This window comes from Castanea sativa, chromosome 1, assembly GCF_040712315.1.
Source record: "Castanea sativa cultivar Marrone di Chiusa Pesio chromosome 1, ASM4071231v1".
Lineage (NCBI taxonomy): Eukaryota > Viridiplantae > Streptophyta > Magnoliopsida > Fagales > Fagaceae > Castanea > Castanea sativa.
The window spans coordinates 56632495-56657797 of NC_134013.1; the positions used below are offsets into that span (position 1 = coordinate 56632495).

At 36.7% G+C, this 25303-nt stretch overlaps 1 long non-coding RNA gene and 2 pseudogenes across 1 annotated transcript; 2 read left to right on the forward strand and 1 right to left on the reverse strand.

Annotated features, from left to right (window-relative positions):
* Nucleotides 1–1337: 1337 nt before the first annotated feature.
* On the forward strand, nt 1338–3850 carry LOC142630383 (receptor-like protein EIX2; annotated as a pseudogene).
* Nucleotides 3851–10808: 6958 nt separating this feature from the next.
* Nucleotides 10809–14553, forward strand: LOC142630391 (protein FAR1-RELATED SEQUENCE 5-like; annotated as a pseudogene).
* Nucleotides 14554–14768: 215 nt separating this feature from the next.
* Nucleotides 14769–18322, reverse strand: LOC142606654 (uncharacterized). The gene is made up of 3 exons (XR_012839141.1): nt 17896–18322; nt 15696–15741; nt 14769–15097 (listed from the first exon to the last, which is right to left on the reverse strand). It is a non-coding gene; the product is annotated as an uncharacterized LOC142606654 (long non-coding RNA).
* Nucleotides 18323–25303: the final 6981 nt, after the last annotated feature.

Consider the following 25303-nt stretch of genomic DNA (forward strand, 5'->3'; position numbering starts at 1 on the left):
TAACTCATAGAGCAAGCTTTTCTTGTTGTTTAATGAAGATTGGGTAGTATAGAAGAAGAAAAAAAATTCCTCAGAGAGCAAGCAAAATAATACTATTTTACTGGCCTACTGTATTAAAGTGTTATAATCATATATACTTGCATGGCAGCTGAAAAAATAATTGCACATCTTCATTCGCAGTTGCTTGAAGCCTAAAAATAATGAAGTGAAAAAAAAAAAAACCATAATAATGGAGTGTGAAAAGTTTTTCACTTCCTTTTATAATCTGTTTAGCCTACTAGTCTAGTAGCATTTTGCTTTTGTAGTCTAAAGCCAATTATCAACTTTTTAGCCTAAAATCTTCCACTAATTATACTTTCTCAGTTTTTCTGGGTGCGAACTATACCTAATTACTACTGCTGAGTCAAACAAATTACGTCCATGTAGGCAAATCATACCATTTGGCAGTTGCTGTGCTGTCCTGCCAAGATACTCAATTTTTTTTTTTTTTTTTTTATTGAGAGAACAGAGATAACTAAATGATTTTTTTTTACATTGGGTCCACATTATTATCAGTCTAATGTTTTTGAAAAAAACATTTTAGACACTCTAAACCCACACCCAATCCGAAGATTTTGAATTATATTAGTACCACATAATTGGACACAATTTTGTATCACAACTCGTAACATAGTGAGTTATGATTGGTAAAAGTGTCTCCATATGACCCACTGGTAAGTTGTGGCATGAAGTTGTGCCCAAATATGTGGTACTAGCATAATTCGAAAATTTTTAGATCACAAATTATTTTGTGTAAAAGTGATAAACAGTCATTCATAATTTAATATATTAGAGTAATAACAAAAATAAGTTGTGTTTTTAGAATTATTCAGTCAATTTCATAACATATTTAAGTGTCACTTTGTGATTGGTGTACCTAATTTTTTTCTTTCTAGTAAATTTATGTGGTAGTTCCATGAATAAGTGCTGAAATTCAAACACTACAACCAAGTATGTTGTGATCTTGGTGTGAATTTGGGTATGAATCTTTTTTCCTTGCATGCAATTGTGTTTATAAATAGCTGATGCTAAGGGTTGTGAGAGCACAAAAAACAAAATCAAACTTGAAATATTTATTGCTTTAGTGGTGCATCTTGATCTTTACTTATAATTGTTTGTATCATCGGCCATGACTTTGATCATGGGTGGAAGGTCCCTGAAATTTCTCTATGCAATTTGTATGCTTTTACTGCACTTGAAACCAAATTTTGGAGTCATTTCAGTGGTTGGAGACGGTAATATGTGGTGCATAGAGAGGGAGAGACAAGCACTCCTTGAGTTCCAAAAATGTCTTATTGATGACTACAAGTGGCTCTCTTCATGGGGAAGTGAATATGCAAAGAGAAATTGTTGTAGTTGAGAAGGAGTTTACTACAATAACAAAACAGGCCATAGAAATGACTTCTGTGAATCTCAGTGTAGTCAATAATTGGCTGGAAGTTGTTGGTCTCCCAAAGCTATCAGAGCTGTGGTTGAGTTATTGTGATCTTCCTCTTATCACTCCCTCTTCTCTTTTGCATATTAATTCCTCTAAATCTCTTACCGACCTTCGTCTCTCTGACAACCCTCCCACCACTTCTTCGATATTCCCCTGGTTGTTCGACTCTAGTACCCACCTTGCATATGTTTATCTCTCTCCTTATCAATTAAATGGCTCAATTTCGAATGCTTTTGGGAACATGAATTCTCTACAGGAACTCCATCTTGATGATAATCAACTTGAAGGCGGCATTCCAAAATCAATTGAGGATATATGTACTTTAACAACTTTGGATTTGTCGATGAACCACCTAAATGGAAAGGTTCTGGAGTACTTCTAGTACTTGAAGGGATGCCTAAAGATTCATTAGAGTATTTATCTTTATTTAGCAATCTTTCTAACAACTTTGGGTTTGTCGATGAACCAGCTAAATAAAAAGGTTCTGGAGTACTTCCACAACTTGAAGGGAGCCTAAAAGATTCATTAGAGTATTTATCTTTATTTAGCAATCAAATATTCAAATTGCAGGGTCAGAGCCTAATTTTGCAATATTTACATCATTAAGTTGGTTAAATCTTTCTAACAATAAATTAAAAGGGAAATTGGCCGAAAGTATTGGAAGCCTACATAAGCTGAACGGTTTGATTGTACACTCCAATAATTTGGAAGGTGTTATCTCCGAAGCCCAACTATCAAATCTCACCCAATTGAGTTTTTTAGACTTATCTCATAATCCTTTAAATATCAGCTTTGATTGGATTCCCCCTTTCCAATTGTTCCATCTATTTGTAAGATCTTGCAAGTTGGGTCCTGATTTTCCAAATTGGATAAAAACTCAAAGAACCTTCAGTTCCTCGATATCTCCAATACTGGAATTTCAAACACCACTCCTACTACGTCCTGGGACATGCCTATTGAGTTATGTTATTTAAATTTGTCTCATAACCAAATCAAAGGAAGATTGCCAAATATATCCACTAAATTTTCAAATCTTGACACACTAGATTTTAGTTCTAACAGATTTGAAGGCCCATTACCAGTTTTTCCTCCAAATTTGACCACAATAATTCTCTCCAAAAATATGTTTTCAAGATTAAATTTCTTTGTAAACTCGATTTCTGGTCGTTTTTTAAGGAACCTTGACATCTCAAGCAACCATCTATCTGAAGAGGTCCCTGATTGTTTCATGCATTTGCAATGACTAGAAATTCTAAATTTGGCTCACAATAATTTGTCTGGAGAAATTCCAAGCTCAGTGGGTTCTTTAAATGAACTTGTAGCATTAGACTTAAGCAATAATAGCTTGTCCGGAGATTGGCCTTGGTCTTTGCAAAATTGCACTATGCTAAGATTTTTGTACATGAAAAATGTCCTCATTGATCATTCTTAGCTTCAGATCCAATAAATTTCATGGAAGCATACAATTTCAAATTTGTTTGCTAGTCCATCTTAAATTTTTATATCTGTCTCAAAATAATATTTCTGGAACCATTCCACAATGCCTCAATAATTTGACTGCCATAGGACACAAAGTTCCAGATTTTATGACTGGCAAGTACTTTGTTTGGAATGGCACCGAATATACAATAACTAATGCTTATAAAATGTATATTTCCTATATTATCAGTGTCATTGATGGTTTCAGTAGTCTCATTATAATTGTTGGTTGGAAAGAGAATGTGAGTACGGAAAGAATTTCGGAGAAATGAGGAGCATTCATCTTGCAAACAACAAATTGACTGGAAAAATTCCAGATGAGATATGCAGCCTCATAGAATTAAAAGCATTAAATCTATCAGGAAACATGTTGACTGGAATGATTCCACAAAACATTGGTCAATTGGAGCAATTGGAATCTTTGGATTTGTCGAGAAATCGGTTATTTGGTTCATTACCTGATAGCATGGTTGCTTTACATTACTTGGGCTTCCTAAACTTGTCCTGCAATGAATTTGCAGGAAGAATTCCAACAAGCACTCAACTCCAGTCATTCGATTCTGACAGATTCATTGGTAATCTTGGACTTTGTGGACCTCCACTTATAGAAAAGTGCCCAGAAGATGTAACATCCAACACTAATCGCAGTGACAACTATCAAGAAGATGGAGATGAATCCTGGAAATGTCTTTATGTTGGAATGGAGCTTGGATTCATTGTTGGTTTTTGGTGAGTCTGTGGCTCCTTGACGTTAAATCGTTCCTGGAGACATGCATATTTCCTATTGATGATCAACTTGAAGGATTGGTTGTATGTGACAATCGTAGTGCATACTACAACTCTACAAGATTGCAGAAGATGTTTCACAGCTAGAGGTTATCACAGTTTCTCTAAAGGTTCGGGAATTTTTGTTGGATTGGTTATATGTCTCTAACTATTTCTTATGGATTGATTTTAATTTTGCAAACTAATGGCTATTGTTTAACCTTGTAGCCTTGGAGGAGATCTTGGGCCTTTGATATTACATGCTTTTATTCTGCTTACGGACTGATGCTGTGGTGCAAGTTTTGGACATCACATGATTTTAGACTTCCAAATTCCAATATACAAAATGTGTGCGTGTTTTTATGTATTCATATATACAGAATTACGTGTCCTTGGCAAAAGCTGATATTGCCATCAATAAATTATTTGTTCTATATTGGATTAATGACTTGGTTTTATTTGATTAGGCTAGTTGGGGTTCAAAATACATTGAACAGTATTTCTGTGAATTTCTATTTCTTTATTTACTTTCCTGTATTAGTGTGTAAGAGGACACATAAAACAATTTCTACATGAAATGCATGAGGTAATTATTTATGAGAAATGACTATTATAGACAATTGCATACACACATTTTGCACTAAAACTGTCAAGGTTGTGTGGAATAGGGTGTGTATAATAAATACTATTCATTTTTTTTATTTAGCTAATTAGGAATAGAACTACGGTAGTTCAAGGGCGTGCCATGACCCCTAAGATTTTAATTTTTTTTTAAGTTTTATATGTATGTGTGTGTGTGTGGCATTTTAAATTTTGAAAAAAAAAATTGTACTTAACCTCAAATTCAAAATTGTCCCAAAAATTCAAGTAGGATCAACTCTTTATATTTCCAGCTTGGAGTAGCTGTCACTATGCCTCAAGTGAACCAAATTTAACACTTAAAAGAGGAAATCCCTAGATTAATCTAAAGAATTTACTGTTGCATACATTTGGTGCGATGGTCACTTCACAAGTATAAGTGTAGTTATAGTAAACTCCACAACTTGCTACGTGGCAAGTTGTTGTAAAAATTGTGTAAATAATTATGGTGTCTGGCATTTTTCTTACTTAATTAATTACTTGCCGTTGTGTCAAACAAACCATGTCCATGTAGGCAAAATCATTTCTAGTTGGCAATTGTTGTGGTGTCGACTCAAGACACTCAAAACCAAAATGAAACAGAGATAATTGGAATTGCTTTTTTTTTAAATGAAATCTTACGTTGGATTCTCATTATTATCACTATCAGTCTTTTTTTTTTTTTTTTTAAACGTCAAATATCAAATGTGTCAATAATTATGCCAACTTTAAGATAAATTTGTTGAATCATGTCGGCCATCGTGACCTTGACTTAAGCTACGCGTTTCTTTCTTCTTCTTTTTTTTTTTTTTTTTTTGAGAGAAACTACTCGTTTCTAAGAATAAAGAATTTACCATTGCACACAATTGGTACAATGGTCACTTCACAAGTATAAGTATTTGTGAGGTGTGAGGAAAAATGTTAGTGTTTAAATCTTTAAAAAAAAAAAACTTTCATACACATATACACTTAAATTATACTAAAATAGAATTTCTATCTTGTATAAAAATTAAATAAATAAATAATTCTGACAGTAAGGCAATTAAGCCGTGCTTATGGTTCCAATACTCAAAAAAGTTTGAACATTCTTATTTGTCAACAAAAAAAAAAAAATTGAAATAATGAAGGCATAAATGCACTTTTAGTCCCTATGTTTTGACTTTTTTCCATTCTGATCTCTACATTTTAATTTTACAACTTTTAGTCCCTGAACCAATTAACGCGTGTTATTTTCGTCATTTCTGTCAGTCAACCGACGAAAATAGCTGAGGTGGCAGCTGGAGGAATTAAAATATTATAAAAAATGCCACATCACCATGACACATCAGCATCTATTTTTATGTAAATAATTTGTCAATTTTAACTAAATAAAAAAAGAAAATTTAAAAAACACAAACTCAAATTTAAAAACACAAATCCAGAAAATCAGACCCAAGAACACGAATTCAAAATTAAACACATTGAATCAACTTCCTTTACCACTTAAAATCAAATTAATAATGCAATAAAATTTGAGAAGAGAACAAAGACCAATGCTGATAGACCCATGCTGAAAACCCATAAGTTTTTCTCGTTCTTCCCCAAAGATTCATAGCCAAAATCATAAAATCAAAGAAAACCCAGAAATCTCAAACACTCAAAAACTCATAAACCCAAAAACTCAAGGGATTAAGTGTGTGAAAATAAACTGGGTTTTGTTTGAGTTTTTAATAAAATAATACAAAGTTGAACCTGCACAGCAACCCTCCACTGCCACCACCATGAACCTGTAGATGCACTGATACCTACAACAAAAATTCAAAGCAGAACCAAAACTTACACCCAATTTGAGAGAGAGAATCAGAATACCCACAGACCCATTGCCACCAAATCGCCACCCACATCAGTAGCAACCTCCCTAAACCCACAGTGAACCCATCCTCACCAACAACACAATAATCCCCCACCACCGCCACCATGAATCTTGCATCAATACCCACAACAAAAATTCAAAGCAAAACCAAAACCCACATCCAATCTGAGAGAGAGAATCGAAGTGAGAGAAAGAGAGGATCGGAATGAGAGAAAGAGAGAGAATCCACCATCGCCGCCGCTACAAACCACCACGCTGTTGCCGCCGATCTTCAGTCCAGGCTGCCGATTTCGATCTCCAGTCCATGTCGGTCTGAGAGAGACACCACCGCTCCAAACCACCACGCCGTCGCCGCTGATCTCCAAACCACCACGTTGTTGCCGCCGATCTTCAGTCCATGCCGCCGATTTCGATCTCCAGGGTTTAAATTTCCAGAAAAGAACTTCACACACATATAAACTTAAATTATGCTAAAATAGAATTCCTATCTTATATAAAAATAAATAAATAAATAAATAATTCTGACAGTAAGGCAATTAAGCCGTGTTTATGGTTCTAGTACTCAAAAAGGTTTGAACGTACTTGTCTGTCAAAAAAAATAAAAAAAACAGATTGAATAATGAATATACTATACCCGAGGCCTGTCATCTGGAGCCAACTGCATTCCCATATAGCTTTTGCACGCTCTTGTGCACAATTCTGACCAGATGCAATTTTACTGACAATAACTGTCTCACAGTTTTTCCACCTAACAGCTAACTTCTTCTAGTTTTAAGTTCCTCCTAAATAATTTGGCGTTTCTTGCCTTCCAATTGGAGTCCAGATTCACTGCAAGTCTGCTATAAAGGACTGCAAGTTTGTCCAAATTGAGCATCACTTTATTTCTTTTCCTTTCATTCTTTCTTCTTCACATAATCTTCAAAGCAATTGAGATCCCGGAGATCAACAGAAAATTTTAATTTTTTGAAAGCAATAACTCCCTCAAAGAGCCCATCAATTTTTTTACCTATAAGCTGTAAGTGGCCAGAGTATTTCATTTCAAGTGGTGAGAATTTTTTTTTTTTTTAGATGAAAGTGGTGAGAAAGTTGTAAGCTTGTGGTGTGCATTTATTTAATTCAGCTCGGACAAAAATCCCCCAAAAACATTGAGGACCATAAATAGTAAATAGTGTGAATTTATAATAAGATTTGCCGCCTATCATCTCCTAAATTTAAACGCTAGGCATTAACATAAAATTCTGTAGAGTTTCATTTCAGTTCAAAATGTAAAGATTCATTGCTTGTAAGATATGAAATTTCAATCTTAGTTGATACACAAGTCATTGATAAAACGAGTCCAAGAGTGTGTACAAAGTAATCTTAATCTTACCTTCTTTAATTCTTTTTTCCTTCACATTTTCTTGCATGTTTCTCTTCTTCTAGAAAAACATACAGCAACTCAGAAGGTGACATTTAAGTCGGGCAAAAAACAAGAAGAGAAACAATTGCACATCTTCAATTTTTCACAGTTGTTTGAAACCAAAATCAAGCGAGAGTCTTTACACTTCTTTATATGTTCTTGGGTAAAATACAGTTAACAACCTGGTCAACTTGGTCCCTAATTATTGTGAGAGAGAAAGGAGAAAAATAAATAATGATTTAGGATCCAATTTGGGTTTAGGAACTAACAGGGGCGGTGGAGGGAGAGAAGGGGGGGGAGAGGAAGGGGCATGGCCCCCCTTGGCTTTTTAATTCTACCTCCCTCTTGTATTTTTGGTATGAAAAAAAGGTTTTGGATATATATTTAAATAATGATCCTCTTAGATTTTTACTAAAAACATGTGATATATAATTGACCAATACATTTTTTTGTTCTCTCTAATTACTCTTAGGAAAATTATTAGGTACTCTTAGAGTATTATAAATGCGTAATCCCTCTTCTCACATGTATAGTAGGTCTTATCATGAATTTAATTAGTGGGACCTACCATTTATGTGAGAGGAAGGAATACGCATTTATGGTACTCCGGGAGTAAATAATTTCCCTCACTCTTATGTCATATGTAGTTCATTAAATTAAAGTGTGTTTAATGTATACCATACATAATTTAATTATGTTTTATTTTTATTAAATTGACTTGTATATTTTTAGACATGCCATGACTTTTCTTTTCTTTTTTTTGCAAATATGTAAATACTTACTTGATTTTTTTTTTTTTTATGTAAGAAATATCATATGTGTCATGTGAAATCAAGATTACAAACATTCTTCATGTGCAAGCAATAAATAAACATAATATACATGAGTGTGTTATTTTTTGGATTATATATACATAGCTTGGCCCTCATTGAAAAACTTTTCTAACTTCGCCACTAGGGACTGAGTTGGTCATTTTTTAAAAGTCTTGAACATAGCTGACATTAGCCCAAATCTCATGGTTGTTAACTATAATTTACCCTATGTTCTTTTTAGTGTACTAATATACTAGCGTTTAGCTTTTAAGTCAATTATGAATATCAATCTAAGATTGAGATCTAGTGCAATAGATGCAATACCTATTAAGGGCTAAGATTGAAAGTTAACTTTTTTTCATTTTCAATTTTAACCCTTAGTTCATAAATTTTTTTTAACTTTTTAACTTTTCTGATCTAAGGGCGGAGATTGAAAGTTAACTTTTTAAATTTCAATTTCAATCAATGCAATACCCTAAGTATGTCCATCTATGCAAAATCATTACCAAATTATTGTGGTGTCACTCAAGACCATGGAGAGAGAGAGAGAGAGAGAGAGAGAATTCTTTTATGGTTTTACATTGGAACCAACTTCCTCTTACAAAAAATTTGGGGATTACAAAAAATTGTAATTTTTCCTCTTACATAATCGTGGTTGAGATTTACTACTTACGTGACAGAAGGAAGTATAGTTTGAAAGTATTTTATAATTTTCTTGTGTTCAAGATTATAAATTACTTTCATAATTTTCTTGTGTTCATGATTATAAATAAGTTGAGAGGCAAAAATAGCCAAATACCACTATTTTTCGAAATTATTAGTGTTTTATCACTGTTTGAAAAATATCTAACAATCTACTACTTTTTAAAACTCAAGTTTTAAAAACTCGAGTTTGACACACACACACACAAAAAAAAAAAAAAAAAAAGCCACACGAAACTCGATTACATAGAACTCGAGTTCGTGCAGTGTCTTACTCAGATGTACCATGTAAGGAACGCAACACTTCCACAGCCACAAGAAAGTATATAATGCTTCTGAAACTCCAACTCAGCACACATGTGGAGTTTCTAAGGCCAATGAAAATTTGACAAATGGATTAAAAATTACAACTCATCAGCTCAGGTTACATAAAACAAAAAGACACAAATACCCTTTAATTTTTCCCCACTCCGCCACTCCGCCTTTTCCCCTTCTCCAAAATAAAAAATTTCATCTTTCTCTCTCAGACTCTCTCTGTTTCTCTCACAGCACTGTACCTCCATCAGTCACCAGTCACTAGCACCTCCATCTTCCTTCTCTCAACTCCAAACCTTGACAGCCGCTGCCTATTATCGCTGGTCATCATCAGTTTTGATGAGACCGACCTTTGTCTCGTCGAAAAACGCCTTCTCTTTCTGTTTCTCTCGCACCACCATAGCACACCAGTCACCAGCACCTCCATCTTCCCTCTATCAACTCCAAACCTTAACAGCTGCTACCTAGCATCGCCGATCATCATCAGTCTGGTCGGAAAATGCCCAACATTGTCTCTCCGTTGTTTCCATCCACAACGCCAAAATTTTTTCTCGCCGCTTTCAACTCTGACTTTGCAAGAAGGTTTCTCCTCACTCTTTTTCATTTTATTTTCTGAAATTTTCGTTTGCACATGTGTCTTTTTCTTTTTCCAAAAAAATTAACATATACATTCTTATGTAAAAACTGTCTACTAAAATGCTTCAGTGAGGCCAATCACTAATAATACAGTAAAGTGTTTTTTTTTTCTTTTCAAAAAATTGTTCTTTTGGATTAGATTAAAAGTGGTTAGTGTGATGTAGTTTTATAAGTAGAGAAATAAAGCTTATTTCTTTGTTTATTAGTTGATTTAATGTATTTGATGATTGTGCTTGATTTTCAGGTATTATTTATTTGTTAGATTTTTTCTTTCTTTTTCAGCTATTCATGTTAAAGATGATTTCTTTTAGATGCATTTAAGTTTGCAATATGTGTTGACTTACTTGGAATTTTCACAATTTTTTTCATTCCTTGTAATATTTTTTTCTACATGGCGTAGGGATGGATGCAATGCTTTTGTTCTGTTGTTTTTGCTGAAGGAATCGATTTTAATAAATAGTTTTGTCATAAGAGTCTCCTTTGAGGTATTCAATCTATCTTTTTATTATTTTCTTAGTTTAAGTCTTTGGTTGATTTATTATGGAAAATTATTATGATATATGTTGATAATTGGTATAAAGCCCACTTGAGTTTCAATGTGTTTATGGCTGAGGACCAGCAGGTGGCTGGCAGCAAAGCTTTTGTATGAATTTATGGTGATTTATGTATATTTATAGTCATCTTTTCATGATGTTTATTCAATATATCTTTTTTTCAATGATTAGGTTCGACTAGTCATGGATTTTTCAAAAAATGCTTTTTGTTGCTGTTGGGGACAATGATAAAAGGGAAAAGTTTGAAAATGTAACTTTGGGTGAATGTGATGAAATTAAAATTGAAATGCAAGTGAAGTCTGAAGAAGAAGCATATAACATTTATAATGAGTATGCTTTAAAAAGGGGATTTAGTATTCAAAAAGCAGTTAAATGAGAGTATAATGGTGTTATTAGGCAACGAGAATTTGTGTGTTCAAAACAAGGTTTTAAATAGTTTGAAGACCCTTCTAATGTTAAAAAATATCATAATTTAGATGTAAGAACGGGTTGTTGTGCTAGGATCCGATTTGATGTAAAAAATGATATTTGGAGTGTTTCACACTTTAATGACACACACAATCATGAATTTGCAACTCCAGAAGAAATATGTAACTTGAGATTAGGAAGGAAGGTGCTACCTGCTCATGGGAATATAATTAGCACAATGGTTAGTTCGGGTATAAAAGCAACAAAGTCTTACTCATTTTTATCAAAAGAACTTGGTGGTGCAAATAATGTTGGGTTCTCTAGGCGAGATTGTCATAATTTTATGCAAACAAAAAGAAAAGAAATTATGGAAGCTGGTGATGAGCAAAGTATTATTAATCATTTCAAAGAAAAACAAAGTGAACATCCAATGTTTTTTTATTCAGTGCAAGTAGACCAAGATAATAGAATTGCAAATTTCTTTTGGAGGAATGGTAGATCAAAATTAGATTATGACTCTTTTGGGGATGTTGTTATATTTGACACCACTTATCGAACCAATAAGTACAACTTAATCTGTGCACCATTTGTGAGAATCAATCATCATTGAAACAATGTTTTGTTTGGTTGTGCTTTTTTATCATATGAGACAACTTAGTCATTTATTTGGTTGTTTGAGACTTTTTTTACTGCAATGGGAGGTCAACAACCAAAATCTATTTTTACAGATCAAGACCAAGCGATGGCAAATGCTATTAATATGGTTTTTAGTGAGTCTCGTCATCGACTTTGTTTATGGCATATTAGTAAAAATGCTCAAAAAAATCTTGTTGGAATCTATGGTGTTCCAGATTTCAATTAAAGATTTAATCATTGTTTATATGGTGGGTGTTCAAATGAAATGGAGTTTGAGTCAACTTGGAGCAAAATGATTGAGATGCATAATTTAAAGGACAATACCTGGCTGGACAAGTTATACCAAATTTGAGAAAAGTGGTGCCCAACTTTCAATCTCGATTTCTTTTCTGCAAAGATGAAGTCTATCCAAAGAAGTGAGAGTACAAATAGTGTTTTTCATCAAATTATGAAAACATCTATGCCTCTTATTGAAGTTATTAAATTTTATGAGGAAAAAGTAGCACAAATGCGACAAGATGAAATAAATGAAGATTTTCGTTGTAAAAATGGTGCACCTGGGAAAGTTCATAAGCACGGGGGTATTTTAAGTCATGCTGCTAAAGTTTATACTCTTCCTTTGTTTGGAATGTTTGAAGAAGAGTTTAATTCAGGTATGGAATTGAATTGTGTTGAAACTAATCGTTGTGAAGATAACTTTACATATTCACTAAGTAGTGGGGAGAGTAGAAGGATTCATATTGTGCATTTTAACCGGGCTGAATTAAGTATTTGTTGTGATTACAAATTATTTGAGACTTTGGGGTTGTTATGTTGTCATGCTTTAAGGGTTTTCTTGTGAATAATGTGAATAATATACCTGACAAATATATATCAAGTAGATGGACAAAAGATGCCAAGAAAAGGTTGTGTTGCTCTGTTGATTTATTTAAATCAAATGAGAAATCGACTCATGTATTGCGTATGAGCAACTTAAGTCTTTTGTGGTATAAATGTTGTGATAAGGCTGCATTGACTGATCATGGGACCAAAATAGCAAAGGATAGTCTAAGTGATCTATTATGCAAGCTTGAAAAGAGTTCAACAGATACAAATAAGGTGGAAGATGTTGGTAAAAAATGTTCTCAAGATCTCATACATGATGATGATGTGCAACCTTGCTTAGATGGTAAGAGACCAATCCTTGACCTGCCACATGTGAGAAAGAAAGGATAACCAATTTTAGAATAAAAAGTCAATTGGAAAAGAAGCAAAGAAAAAAGAAAGTGAAAGATGCAACCACTTCAAAAGCTCCAAAAACTATTTCTATGGTACATGGTAAGTACAAAACTAGCACTCAAGCTTTCTTTTTCTTATTTTTTGTTTGTTGAGTTTAACTGTATGAACTTACTTCGTCTTTTTTTTTTTTTTTTAAGAAAATGTCCAATCATCATTTCTTCCCCCAGAGATGTCTATTGCTAATCCTGTGGTTAGCTCTACAACAATGCTTCAAGAAAATCATTTGAAAAAAAGGAACATAAGAAAAGTGAAAGATACAACCACTTCACAAGCTTCAGAAGCTATTTCTATGGTACATGGTAAGTACAAAACTAGTAATTCAATTTTTATTTTTCTAATTTTTGCTTGTTGAGCTTACATCATTGTTACTGTTTTATATATATATAGAAGATGTTCAAACATCATTCTTTCCCCTAGAAATGTTTGTTGCTTATCCCATGATTAACTCTACAAGAATGTTTCAAGAAAGTACTTCAATGTCACACTTGAATCAAGTACATTCTATAACCTTAAACTTTTTATGTTTGAGGGGGAGAACCTTTAATATGTGCTTCTTTTTTTTTTTTACCCTAATATTGTTCTCTTTTTTTTAGGGCCCTACTAAAAATTTTTGAAGTATGAAGAAAAACTCTTTTGGATGGTATTTTGGACAATATACTGCATAGCTCATGGACAGCATCTTTGGACAGTTTTTTGGACAGCATTTTGGTCATTATTACAGTGGAGGAACCTCTTGGATAGTATATTTGACTTGAAAATTTTGTAGATGACATAGCTGAAAATTTGGACAAGTGATTGCATAGCCAAACACTAATTATAGCTGTCATTTTGTAAAGCTTTTGTAACGAATGAAAGTACTCAAACATATGCAAATGATAAAAGTTTTTAATGCAAGAGTACTTTTTGTTCTTATATATTAGTTTCTATATGTGCATGGTGGTGGAATTGCAATGCTAGATTGTTGCAAGTGTTATATTGTTCCAGCTAAGGAAATGATATAGTGAATGGCAATATTTTGGTACTAGACTTTTTTTGTTGTTGTTGTTATTTTGATAATATAGTGAATGGTAGGTGCTGGAATTTTTTTTGTTTTTTGTTTTCTTACAGGTGGGGGGGAAGGGGATTTGTTTTTTATTATTCCAAGAGAGAATTGTACAAGTGTGTTTACAAGAAATACATTGATGGTGAAAAATGAGGATAATGGTGTTATTGTGATTACTGCTCTTGCTTCTTGTTGTCTTGCGTTTAACAGACTCCTGAGCATAATCGTGTCGGGAATGTCTTTAACAACTTGCTGAAGCAGATTGGGAGTGGTGCTAGTCAGTCACCACTCACTAGCAAGGGGATTTGTTTTTATTTTTATTTTTCCAGGGTTGTGTTTACAAGAAGACTTTTAGAAGCATGGCAGGTTCATTTTGTGTGTGAAGGTTGTTGACACCACTACTACTACAAGGGATGGAGAAGCAAGGGTTGCTGCTACAAGTGCTGGAGTTGCTGCTGTTTTATGTAATCCACATAAATTTGGTGGTGATAATTTTGGAGCTTTAGGTGATATAGTGTACTATGTTGCTACATCAATAGCATGGAAACTCTTATGGGAATACCTATTCAGTCAAACTTGAAAATATATCATTGCAAATTGAAATACTTATTCTAGCAAAGCTTGAGCAAGATTTTTTTTTCCTATACACAATTCTGGAATTTAGATTATATATAGTGTGTTGTTGTTTGCTGTAATACCTATAACTTAGATTATATAAAATGCAACTTCCTTAATCAATGGTGTTGTTTGTCTTTAGTACCCAATGATTATATAAAGGTAAATTTTCATTGAATCAAAAGCTAACATAAAGATAAATTTTCATTGAACCAAAAGCTAACATAAAGATAAATTTAATGATACATTACTATTATTGGCATCAATATTTAAAAAGTTACATCAAGGTAACAACATATAGGCTGCTTTTGTTTTGCCAGCATACATAAACACACCAAAACAAACTACAAAAAATAGCCAAGACCCTATTGATGCCTACTTCAGCTGCTTCACAACTATTTTGTAATTATCCATCATTGATTGATACTTCAGAGCTTCAATTTATCCCATTGCTTCATATTTGACATCTTCATCACTTTAATGAAAAATCTTACATAGTTGACAACCCCCTACAATAATCCAACAAGAAACAAAAATTTAATAATTAATATAGCCAACAACAATACCGGATTTTTTTTTTTTTTTTTGGATAGGTAAATAAAACTCCTCTGCCATTATGATGAAAAAGTACAAAGAAAAAGACAAAGCAGGCAATGTGCTAAGAACCATAAAAATAGCAAACTAATATGTGGGAATACAAACTGTGTGATATCTTGAAGAGTGCAAAAGTAAAAAAACTCAACGATGGAAAACCTGGATATCATGTTAGAGTTATGACACAAGGATCATTAACTGAACTTTTTGCTTATAAAACATTATAAATAGTTTGAGCCATTATTCAAGTGCAGAAGATGCAATAGAATAAACTAAGAAAAGTAGTCTAAACATTTATCTTCTCAATTGAATTTCAGAAGAAAATATGTTGGTATTATAGAAAATCATGGCTGAAAGAATAAGTGAAACGAATGTAAGTATAAGCCTTTAAATTAGGAGATAGATCAATGAGCTCTAGCTTAATGGCACTCATGGGTTCAAAAATCAAAACCCACTGGGTGCGAGTAACCTACAAATAAAAAATTAAAGTCAGGAAATGGACATATAACTTACCACACAACACAGTTACTAGCAACTAAAGCAATGCAAGCATTCCACCCTAAAGCAACAGAGAAAATAATTATTAATGGCTTAAAGGCAGGCAGTAAACAAGTGTCATAACATAGGCACCTAAATAAAAATTTCACATCTAAACAGACATGGAATTTTACAATCACAAATAGTATATGTCTAATCAATAAAAAAATTTCCCATCCATCCATCTACATGTTAATCTTGTATTATGTTGTAAAAACATTGAAAAAAAATAACATGGCATATTATAGCAGAAAGGCATTGCCAGTTTACATCTACTCAGTGTACAATATAAAAAGGAAAGCTAGACAAACGCACCCAACCAATAGACTGATTAAAAATAAACTCAAAATCTAGGCAAAAGTATTGTTTTGCGTGAATGATAGAGGTCAAGACAAACTGACCCAAAGAATAGCTAGATATGCAAACTCGAAAATCAAGGTAAAACTAAATTTTCACATTAGCAAAAAGGATCCAAAATATTTTTTTATTCATCAGGAATATAGAAAACAATACTTTAAAAGAATCCTTTCAATGTAAACTAGTAGCCAATTGCCCTGCATTCATGGCTAACCTGGACAAGTAAATAATCAGATCCAGCAAAGTTTATTCAGTCTCATGCTATACTCATAGTATACCAAGGCAGCAAATATACACAAAGAGAACCAATGATGATGCTAGACCAAAAAGTACAATTATCTAGCAAATCTAGTAAGGAATTAAAATTAAAAATAAAATAAAAAAAATAAAAATTGAAGTATGGTTAGGTCACTCTTTGTCCTTACTGCCTCACTCTTTGTCCTATATTGGATCTTCCTTTCAAATAGATATAGAAGTTGGTCATGCATATGAGTGAAACTTTAGCTACCCACAAGGTTATATTGTGTAAAAACATCCAAAGACTGCATATTCAAATTTACTTGTTTTGTGGGTTTGGGATCCTCAGCCTGTTGTGACTACCTTAATCATGTATACCCTCCTTTATGTGGCTATGTTTCTGAAACTGTTTCAGTTTTCCTAATCAATATTAAATTTTTTAAGAGTATAATTAGCAGCTATCACCGTAGTTTGCAAAAGGTCACACAGGATCAAAACATAATTATCTTTCTTGTGTGGCATTCTTAAACATGGATGAATCGCAAAAGCATGCTCACAAAAAAATTATTGGTTTCCCTACCACCTCCATTTGAACTTAAAATTCCAATCCTCTTGTTGTAGCTAACCAATGAAAGACTTGAGGTGTTATTAGTTTGTGAAAGAGACTTGATCAAGGAAAATTATGCATTTAGGCTTTTGGATGATCTATGAAACATTGTGACTCTATATATATTTATATAAGCAAACCATATATAGCTACCCCATTCTCCAATAAGAGATACTGCTCTCTTTCATCCACCTTTTGGAATCACTTTTCCCTAATTTCAAAGCAGCCTCACCAAATAAGTTACAACTTCAAGACATAACTCATTCATGTGGACTGTGGATGATGAAGAAAATTTATCAACACTGATTAAGACAGGTGAAGGGACATGATAGGTGAAGTTGAACCTAATTGGGGGAAAAAGGTACTCACCACTGTATTCAACAATTCCATTAGATTAGCACTTATCCTATCATCCAATAGAGGAAGCAATAAACATAGATAACCAGAGTTTTAAAAAAAACTTTTGGACAATGTAGAACAGGTTATAGCTAATTCTCATCAATAATCTTAACAAAAGCAAGATAGATATCCAAATAATAGCTAAACGCATCACAAGTTGGGCCACATTTTATGTCTACACATGCTCTTTAACTGGACTTAAACTCGAAAGACATGCATCTACCTAAAGTTCATATCTTCTCTAATTCAGGAATTTGCTAACAAAAATGATAGAACTGACTATGGAATATAAGCGTTTCTTGATATCTAAATCATTAGCTACAATGTACTCGAACAAACATGGTGACCTTAACACATATCATTCTTCTATAATACCTCAAATTTTTAGAAATATGTCACATACCCATTATAAGTAGCATAATATTATGCAAGAATTATTCTTAAAATTCACAAAAAATTTAGTAAAATTATGGACTATGCGTAAAAAGACATTTTGGCCAAATATAAAGTTACCCATAAAAGAAAAATGGTAAATTTGACATGTATGGGAAAATTATACAAGAGATTGAGAGTGACCTGGGATGTGAAAGCACCGGTTCTGTCATTGATGTTTGGTTTCTCTGTTTCTTCATCTCTTTGAGGGTCGAGAGCTCGGATGGGAATCTTGCTTTTGACCGTTGTACTTGAGAAGTGAACTGGGTTCTCGAAGAAGAACTTGATTGTACTGGTTCTCTTTGCAAATTCAGGTGTTAGAAGCGGCAAGAAAACTTCTGGCGTCGGTGGTTGGAAACAACGAGAAAGAGAGACAGTTTTGGGCGTTTTTCTGACGAGACAAAGGTCGGTCTTCAGCGACGATGCTCAGCAGCGGTTGTCAAGGTTTGGAGTTGAGAGAGAGAAGATGGAGTCATGGAGGTGCAGGTGTGCTCTAGTGGTGCCGAGAGAGAGAGAATATGGTGGTGAGGTGAGAAAAAGCAGAAATGAAGATTGGAGAGAGAGTTTTGATTTTGCTGAAGAAGGGGAAAAGGGTGTTAAAGGAGAGGGCTTGAAATTTTTCAGGGGTATATTTGTCTTTTCAGGTGTATAAGGTGTAGTATCCTGATCTGTTTCTTTTAGACAGATGTCGCTTTTTTATTAGGCTTAGAAATACCAACTAAGTGCTGATGTAGAGTTCCTGAAACACTATATACTTTCTCCACAGCCACAATTGTTGACTTATCCTTTTTTTTTTTCTTTTTCTCATTGGCTTTCAGTTTTGTTTCTTATTCTTCCAGGTGTGGGTTTCTCTTTTTTCTTTCTTTTGTCAGGTTCACGTGGGATGGGAGGCCACAATTGTTTACTTATCCAGCCGCGTAGCCAAGAATTTTTACATGGACAAATGTAAAGCACAAGCTTGGAATGTTAGCCATCGGCATCCTTTATTGAGATTTTGAGTCACAATCGATTATTCTTTAATTTTTTGATGTTTATTTTTCAATTAGTTTATCAATATGTCGTGAATAATTCTTTAAATCTTCGCAACATTTCATAGCAATTTTATGTAGGGAGCCCATCTTTCCCTACATGATGAAGTAAAGGACAATTCATTCCATCATTCACCTTTTTTTCAATTATTAAAACCTGTTGAAATGAATGCATCTGATCCAAGACGACTTATTGGTTTCTTACTAAAAAGGTAGCAAGGTAGACAATATATCGCATCCATTGAAGGTGAGTATCCCAACCAATCCCTATGTGAATGTGATTCAAACCATCAAGGTTGAAATCAACGACGATGAGTATCATCGTTGTATGGATAGTCTATATTTTTAGGTTGATATGGGCATTCTTTGAGATAAGCTCGTCAGATTTTATCTTGTTTATTGATAGGGAATTTACATATTTATTTACGTGATCCTGGATCACGATCTATCTCTTCAGATTGAATTCTTGAACATTTGAAGGGGTGTTCATCAGGTATTGAAGTATCAACATTTGTTTCTACAGCCGCAAGTGTCCTAATTTCTGAATTGCTAACATCTTTTTTCTTAAAAAATGCATCAATTATTTTTCGTTTGCTCATAATTCTTTTAGCTTTAAGAATATGACTTAAAAATTAACCTGAAAAGAACTTTAAAAAATAAAATTTTAATTAGAAAGCTTTATATTCGTACTCAAGAAAAAAAGTTTCAACTATAATTTAAACAATCAACCCATTTTTAATACAACTTTAATTAATAATAACCCCTTAAACAAAAACAAAAATTAAACACACAAGTATTGTTACACAACACAAACAAAATAATTTAACAACACCCACAGCCACATCACATGATATCTAACTAATAAAAAATAAGTAATGAATCAAAACAATTTTACCTTAGAAATTTTGTCTTCACAAAGTGCAAAGATGGGTGTGGGCTGTGTGGCAATGCCTACTGCCTCTGCCTACAACTTTAGATCTTCCCTTCAAGACTCATCACAAACAATCTCCCCATGCCTTCTGTGGGGAGTAAAAATATCTTAATAGGGATATGGGCCATTGGGCCTTGCTAAGGAAGGCCGACCTACTCTTGGGTTTAGGGCTTGTTGATATTCTAGGTCGGCCCATACGCCGAGGATCCGAGGACCGAGCCGGGGATGTTTTTCCCCTCGGACTGACACCAAAGAACCCGGGACTTCATGGTACAGGTGTTAGGGGAATGGCACGCCAAGACCAATGGTTAAAGGGGTGAACCCCCAGAATGCCCCAAAGCACCGGTGTTGAAGAAATGTCAAAAATAAAGGGCTACTTCCACATTAAAGACACTGCACCTACCACCCCGCCGCATTAATGGGGAAGTGACACTTGAACTGGAACTGGGAAACTTCTAGTTACTGTTCAAAGGCACTAAGAAAAGAAATATCTAGGCTAAGGGAGGAATTGGGGCAACCCGTGTATAAAGTATTAAAAAGAGGAGTATTTAAGGAGGGACCTGGCACAGAAAGGGGATGGAACTTTTTGTAACCTAAAAAGACAAAAGACAAAGGGTGAGATATAATAGAAGAACATCTCTCGGCTTACGTCCGAGGAGGCCCGTGACAATATTCCTTGTCGTTTTCAATTACTTGCAATCTTTAGTTTGTCATTTAATCCTCATATACTTCTAACTCCGGGTTTCAAGCCCACACTCTACAAATTCTTATTGTTTAAGGCTCATTGGGCTCGAGCCCATAACCGTTCTTCGGCCAGGTGCAATTGTGCACTTACAATTGGCGCCCGTCGTGGGATATCAAGTCTAGAAGTTGTAGGGATAGTCTGGCAGGCTTAGGCTCTCACCATGCAGAGTCACAAGGATCACAACCGGAAGATCATTTCGAACGTCTTGAACATCGTAGGGATCGTGAGGGAAGCGTCCATACAGAATATCCAGGGGCTAGCCATACTCGTGGAGGGGGTAGCACTACCCAGGATGAGGGTTCTAAATCCATGCAGAAAGAAATCAATCGTTTAAAGAGGAAGTTACGCCGTGCTAACCGTAAGATTTCCCCGTCCTCGTCTAGTTCTTCCTCAGAGAAGGATAGGGGAGTTGGCTACGGTTCGAGGTCATATTCCCCCACCAGCGCAACATCCTCCGGTGAGGAGAGCGACCAGCCAATCCGCAGACGTAAGAAGCTTCGTCCTAGGGGTTTAGGCAACGATACCATGAGTAGGGCGTTGCACCAACTCTCTAAATCTCCGTTTTCACGTAGGATTGAGAGGGGGAGGCTCCCCAGGAGGTTCACCCAGCCCACGTTTACCATCTATAATGGCCGGCGATCCGTGGAGCACGTGAGTCACTTTTCAACCAAAGGATGGTGCACTCACACAACGAGACTTTGATGTGTAAAGTCTTCCCCTCCACTGGGACCCGTGGCTATGAGATGGTTCAACGGTCTCAAGTCGGGGTCTGGAGGCTCGTTTGGGGAACTAACTAGGGCGTTTGCTTCTCGGTTCATTACTTGTAGCAGAGTCCTCGCCATGGACTCATTGCTATCCATGGTCATGAAGGAAGGGGAGACACTTGAAAGCATACTCCGACGGATATTGGGAGATGTTTAATGAAATAGACGGCGACTTTGATGAGGTGGCGCTAAATACCTTTAAGGTAGGCCTTCCTACCGATCACGACCTAAGAAAGTCTTTGACGAAAAAGCCCGTCCGCGTGCGTCGTCTTATGGATCGTATTGATGAGTATAAAAGGGTAGAGGAAGACCAGCAAGATGGAAAAGGAAAGGAGAAGGTTATCCCAGGAGAGAAGGGATTTCATGCTCGGAGATATCACAACAACAAGCCGAGGAGGGACTATTTCGGACAATCCGGCTCGCGGCACCAAGGACTGTAAATCGTGTTCCGAGAACCAGGTACATCGGCTATTAGAAAAAGTTCGTAAAGAGCCCTTCTTTAGATGGCCCGGCAAGATGGCAGGGACCCACTGCGAGAAGAAATCGAACCTTCTCGTCGGCATTCATCGAGGATGTGGGCCACACTACTGAGAACTGCCGGACCCCGTGGAACCATCTAGAGCAGCGTCGGAGGGAAAGGAAAGTTGAAGCACCATTTGTGTCAACCACGGAAGGTCATCAAGTTGGTTCAAACAACCAAAGGAACAGCTTCATTCCTCGCCGCATTGGGAACAATTAATGTTATCTTCGCCGCACCGGTAGGACCGGCTCAGTCCCACTAGGGTTATGACGGTTTCCCATCCGTGTGCCGAGGATGTGGGTGGTAGGCCGAAGAGATTAAAGAGCACTTTACCCTGTCTCTTGGGTTTCTCCGAGGAGGATAAAATAGGAACTATCCAACCCCATGACGATGCTCTTGTGGTTACCCTCGGAATAATAGGGAATTATGACATGAAGAGGGTGATGATAGATCGGTGGCAATGGTGCGTATCATGTACCCTGATCTATTTAAGGGGTTAAGGTGGAGTTGGAAGATTTAACTCCTTATGACTCACCTCTTATTAGCTTTGAAGGGAGAGCCGTTGTGCCAAAAGGACGGATCCGTTTACCCGTTAATCCATAGAAACGGTTGAAGTAGATTTCATTGTGGTTGACGCGTACTTCCATATACAGCCATCCTCGCCAGGGCCATGGCCGCGCACGCCCCGGGAGCCGTCTCCTCTACCTTGCACGTTAAGGTTAAATTCCCTCGGGGAACATGTTGAGGAAATCCTCGGCGATGTGGTAGTGGCTAGACAATGCATCTCTGCGAAGATTTCGTCAGCGAAGTCGAGTTATCAACCTTGCCCATTCAGGAGTCATAGCAATTGGTCAGCTAGACACCGGAGCGATGACGCGAAGATGAGGCCGTTGCGAGGAGTTAGAGAAGTTTGTAATAGCAGATGATCCGAGAGAGGTTCTTCCAAGTTGGCATACTTTTGCCATACCAAGAGAAGATGGAGTTGTTGGAATTTCTCAAGGACAATATAGATGTCTTTGCGTGGGACCCTTACGAGGCTCCGTGCGTAGATCCGAGCTTTATTTGTCATCGTTTAAACGTCAATCCGGCCATCGTTCCGAGGAGGCAAGCCACCTCGGCGATCTTCCCGAGAACATTCTGAGGCTTGCTGAAGGAAGAGGTTCTTAAACTCAAAAGGGCCCGGGGCTATCAAAGAAGTTTTCTACCCCGAATGGTTGGCTCATACTATTGTCGTTAAGAAGAAAAACGGCAGGTGGAGAGTATGTGTGGACTTTACCGATCCGAACAAGGCCCCTGTCCTAAAGATTCTTTCCCAATGCCACGGATTGATCAACTCGGTAGATGCTACGTCGGACATCCTCGGATGAGTTTCCTGGACGCCTTTCAGGGTTACCACCAAATCCCCTTGTGAGGATCGGGGAAAAGACCGCTTTCATTACTCCAACGGGGAACTATCATTATAAGGTCATGCCATTTGGGTTAAAAAATGTTGGGCTACTTATCAAAAAATGATGACCCGAATGTTTGAACAAGAATGGGGAAAACCATAGAAGTATACGTGGATGATATGGTGGTAAAGAGTAAGACGGTACCTTCTCACATGACGTATTTGGCCGACACCTTCCAAATGCCGAGGAAGTATAAGTTGCGCCTTAACGCCTCCAAGTGTTCTTTTGGCGTGGGATCTGGAAAGTTCTTAGGATATATGATCACTCATAAGGGGGCATAGAGGTGAACCCAATGCAGGTTAGGGCTATTCAAAATTTGCAGCCGCCTCTAACCCCAAAGGAGATTCAGAAATTGACCCAATGATTCGTCGCGTTGAACGTATTTATTTCTCGGTCAGCCGACCGGTGCCGTCCTTTCTTTCAGTTGTTGAACAAGTGGAAAGGGTTTCAGTGGACCGAGGATTGTGAGTCACCTTCCAACGGCTTAAGCAATATCTATCTCGGCCACCCATTTTATCTCGCCCGAGGTGGACGAGGTTTTATTCGCTTATCCGGCCGTGGCTATTCATGCGTGAGTCTAGTCCTTATAAGGAATGAAGATGGAGTGCAGAGGCCGATCTACTATGTTAGTAAGTCCTTGAATGAAGCCGAGGTGCGCTATTTGCCCTTGGAAAAAGCACTTCGTCGTAGTTCCACGCCACGCGCAAACTTCCTCATTATTTCCAATCTCATACCGTGGTTATTTTTGACCCCCTGCCGCTCAAGGCCGTGTCTGCGTAGTGCCGATTATTCCTCGCAGTGGCAAAATGGGGAACCATTTTGGGAGCCTTTGATGTTAAGTACAAGCCTCGCACCTCCTGAAAGGTCGTGTCCTCGCGATTTGGTGGCGAGTTTGTTGAACCATTGTTAGAAGAAACTTCGAGGGAGCGCACATGGGTGAAAAATCAGTTGGTGTGATCACCGTATCGCCCTCGGCTTGGAAAGTTTATGTGGATGGGGCCGCTAATCATAAAGCGTCGGCGTTGGACTTGTTCTAATGTCCCCCGAAGGAATTGTCTTTGAAAAATCTTTGAGATTGGCTTTCTCGGCTACTAATAATGAGGCCGAGTATGAAGAAGCGGGTCTTGGTAGGCATGCGAATGGTACATAAGATGGGTGGCAAGGAAATCCATGTGTTCTCGGACTCTCAATTAGTGGTTGGCCAAGTCATGGGGACCATGGAGGCTAGAGACCCCAGAATGCAAGAATATTTGGCCCAGGTTAAACGTCAGCGAGCTGAATTCGACTCATTTGCCTTAGCTCATGTCTCTAGGAGTGGAAACACTCATGCAGATTCTTTGGCTACATTGGCCACATCCTCGGGCTCAAGGTCTACCAAGGGTGATTCTCGTTGAGGATCTGGTAGAACCTTCTCTTATAGCTGCTGACGCACCTCGCATCCATCTAATAAGGCCTGGTCCTAGTTGGATGGATTCGATCATATCTTTTCTCAAAAATGACATCCTTCCCGAAGACAAAGTTGAAGTAGAAAAGGTACGTCGAAAGGCGCCGCGTTTTGGTTGTCCGAGGACCAAGCTATACAAACGATCCTTTTCGGGACCGTATTTGTTCAGTGTATACACCCCGAATCAAAGTAATCATTATCGGAGGAATTGCATGAGGGAATTTGTGGAAGCCACACTCGGAGGAAGATCCTTAGCCCATAGAGCCCACTCAGGGTTATTGGTGGCCCAATATGCAGTAAGGAAGGCTCGAGGACTATGCCGGAAAATGTGATCGTTTCGAGGTTCGCCCCTAATATCCACCAACCCGAGGGGTTCTTAACCCTCTCTCCAGCCCTTGGCCTTTCGCGCAATGGGGCTTGGACATTGTAGGGCCCTTTCCGAGAGCCGCCGGAAACAAAAGATGGTTGCTCGTGGGAACGGACTACTTTACTAAAGTGGGTCGAGGCTGAGCCTTTTGGCCAATATCCAGAGATGTTGATTCCAAGAAATTTATCCGGAAAAATATTGTTACTAGATTCGGTATACCACATACACTCGTCTCGGACAATGGCGTTCAATTTGAGGCAAGGCCTTTAGGCAATACTGGTGAGATGGGTATTATAAATAGATAC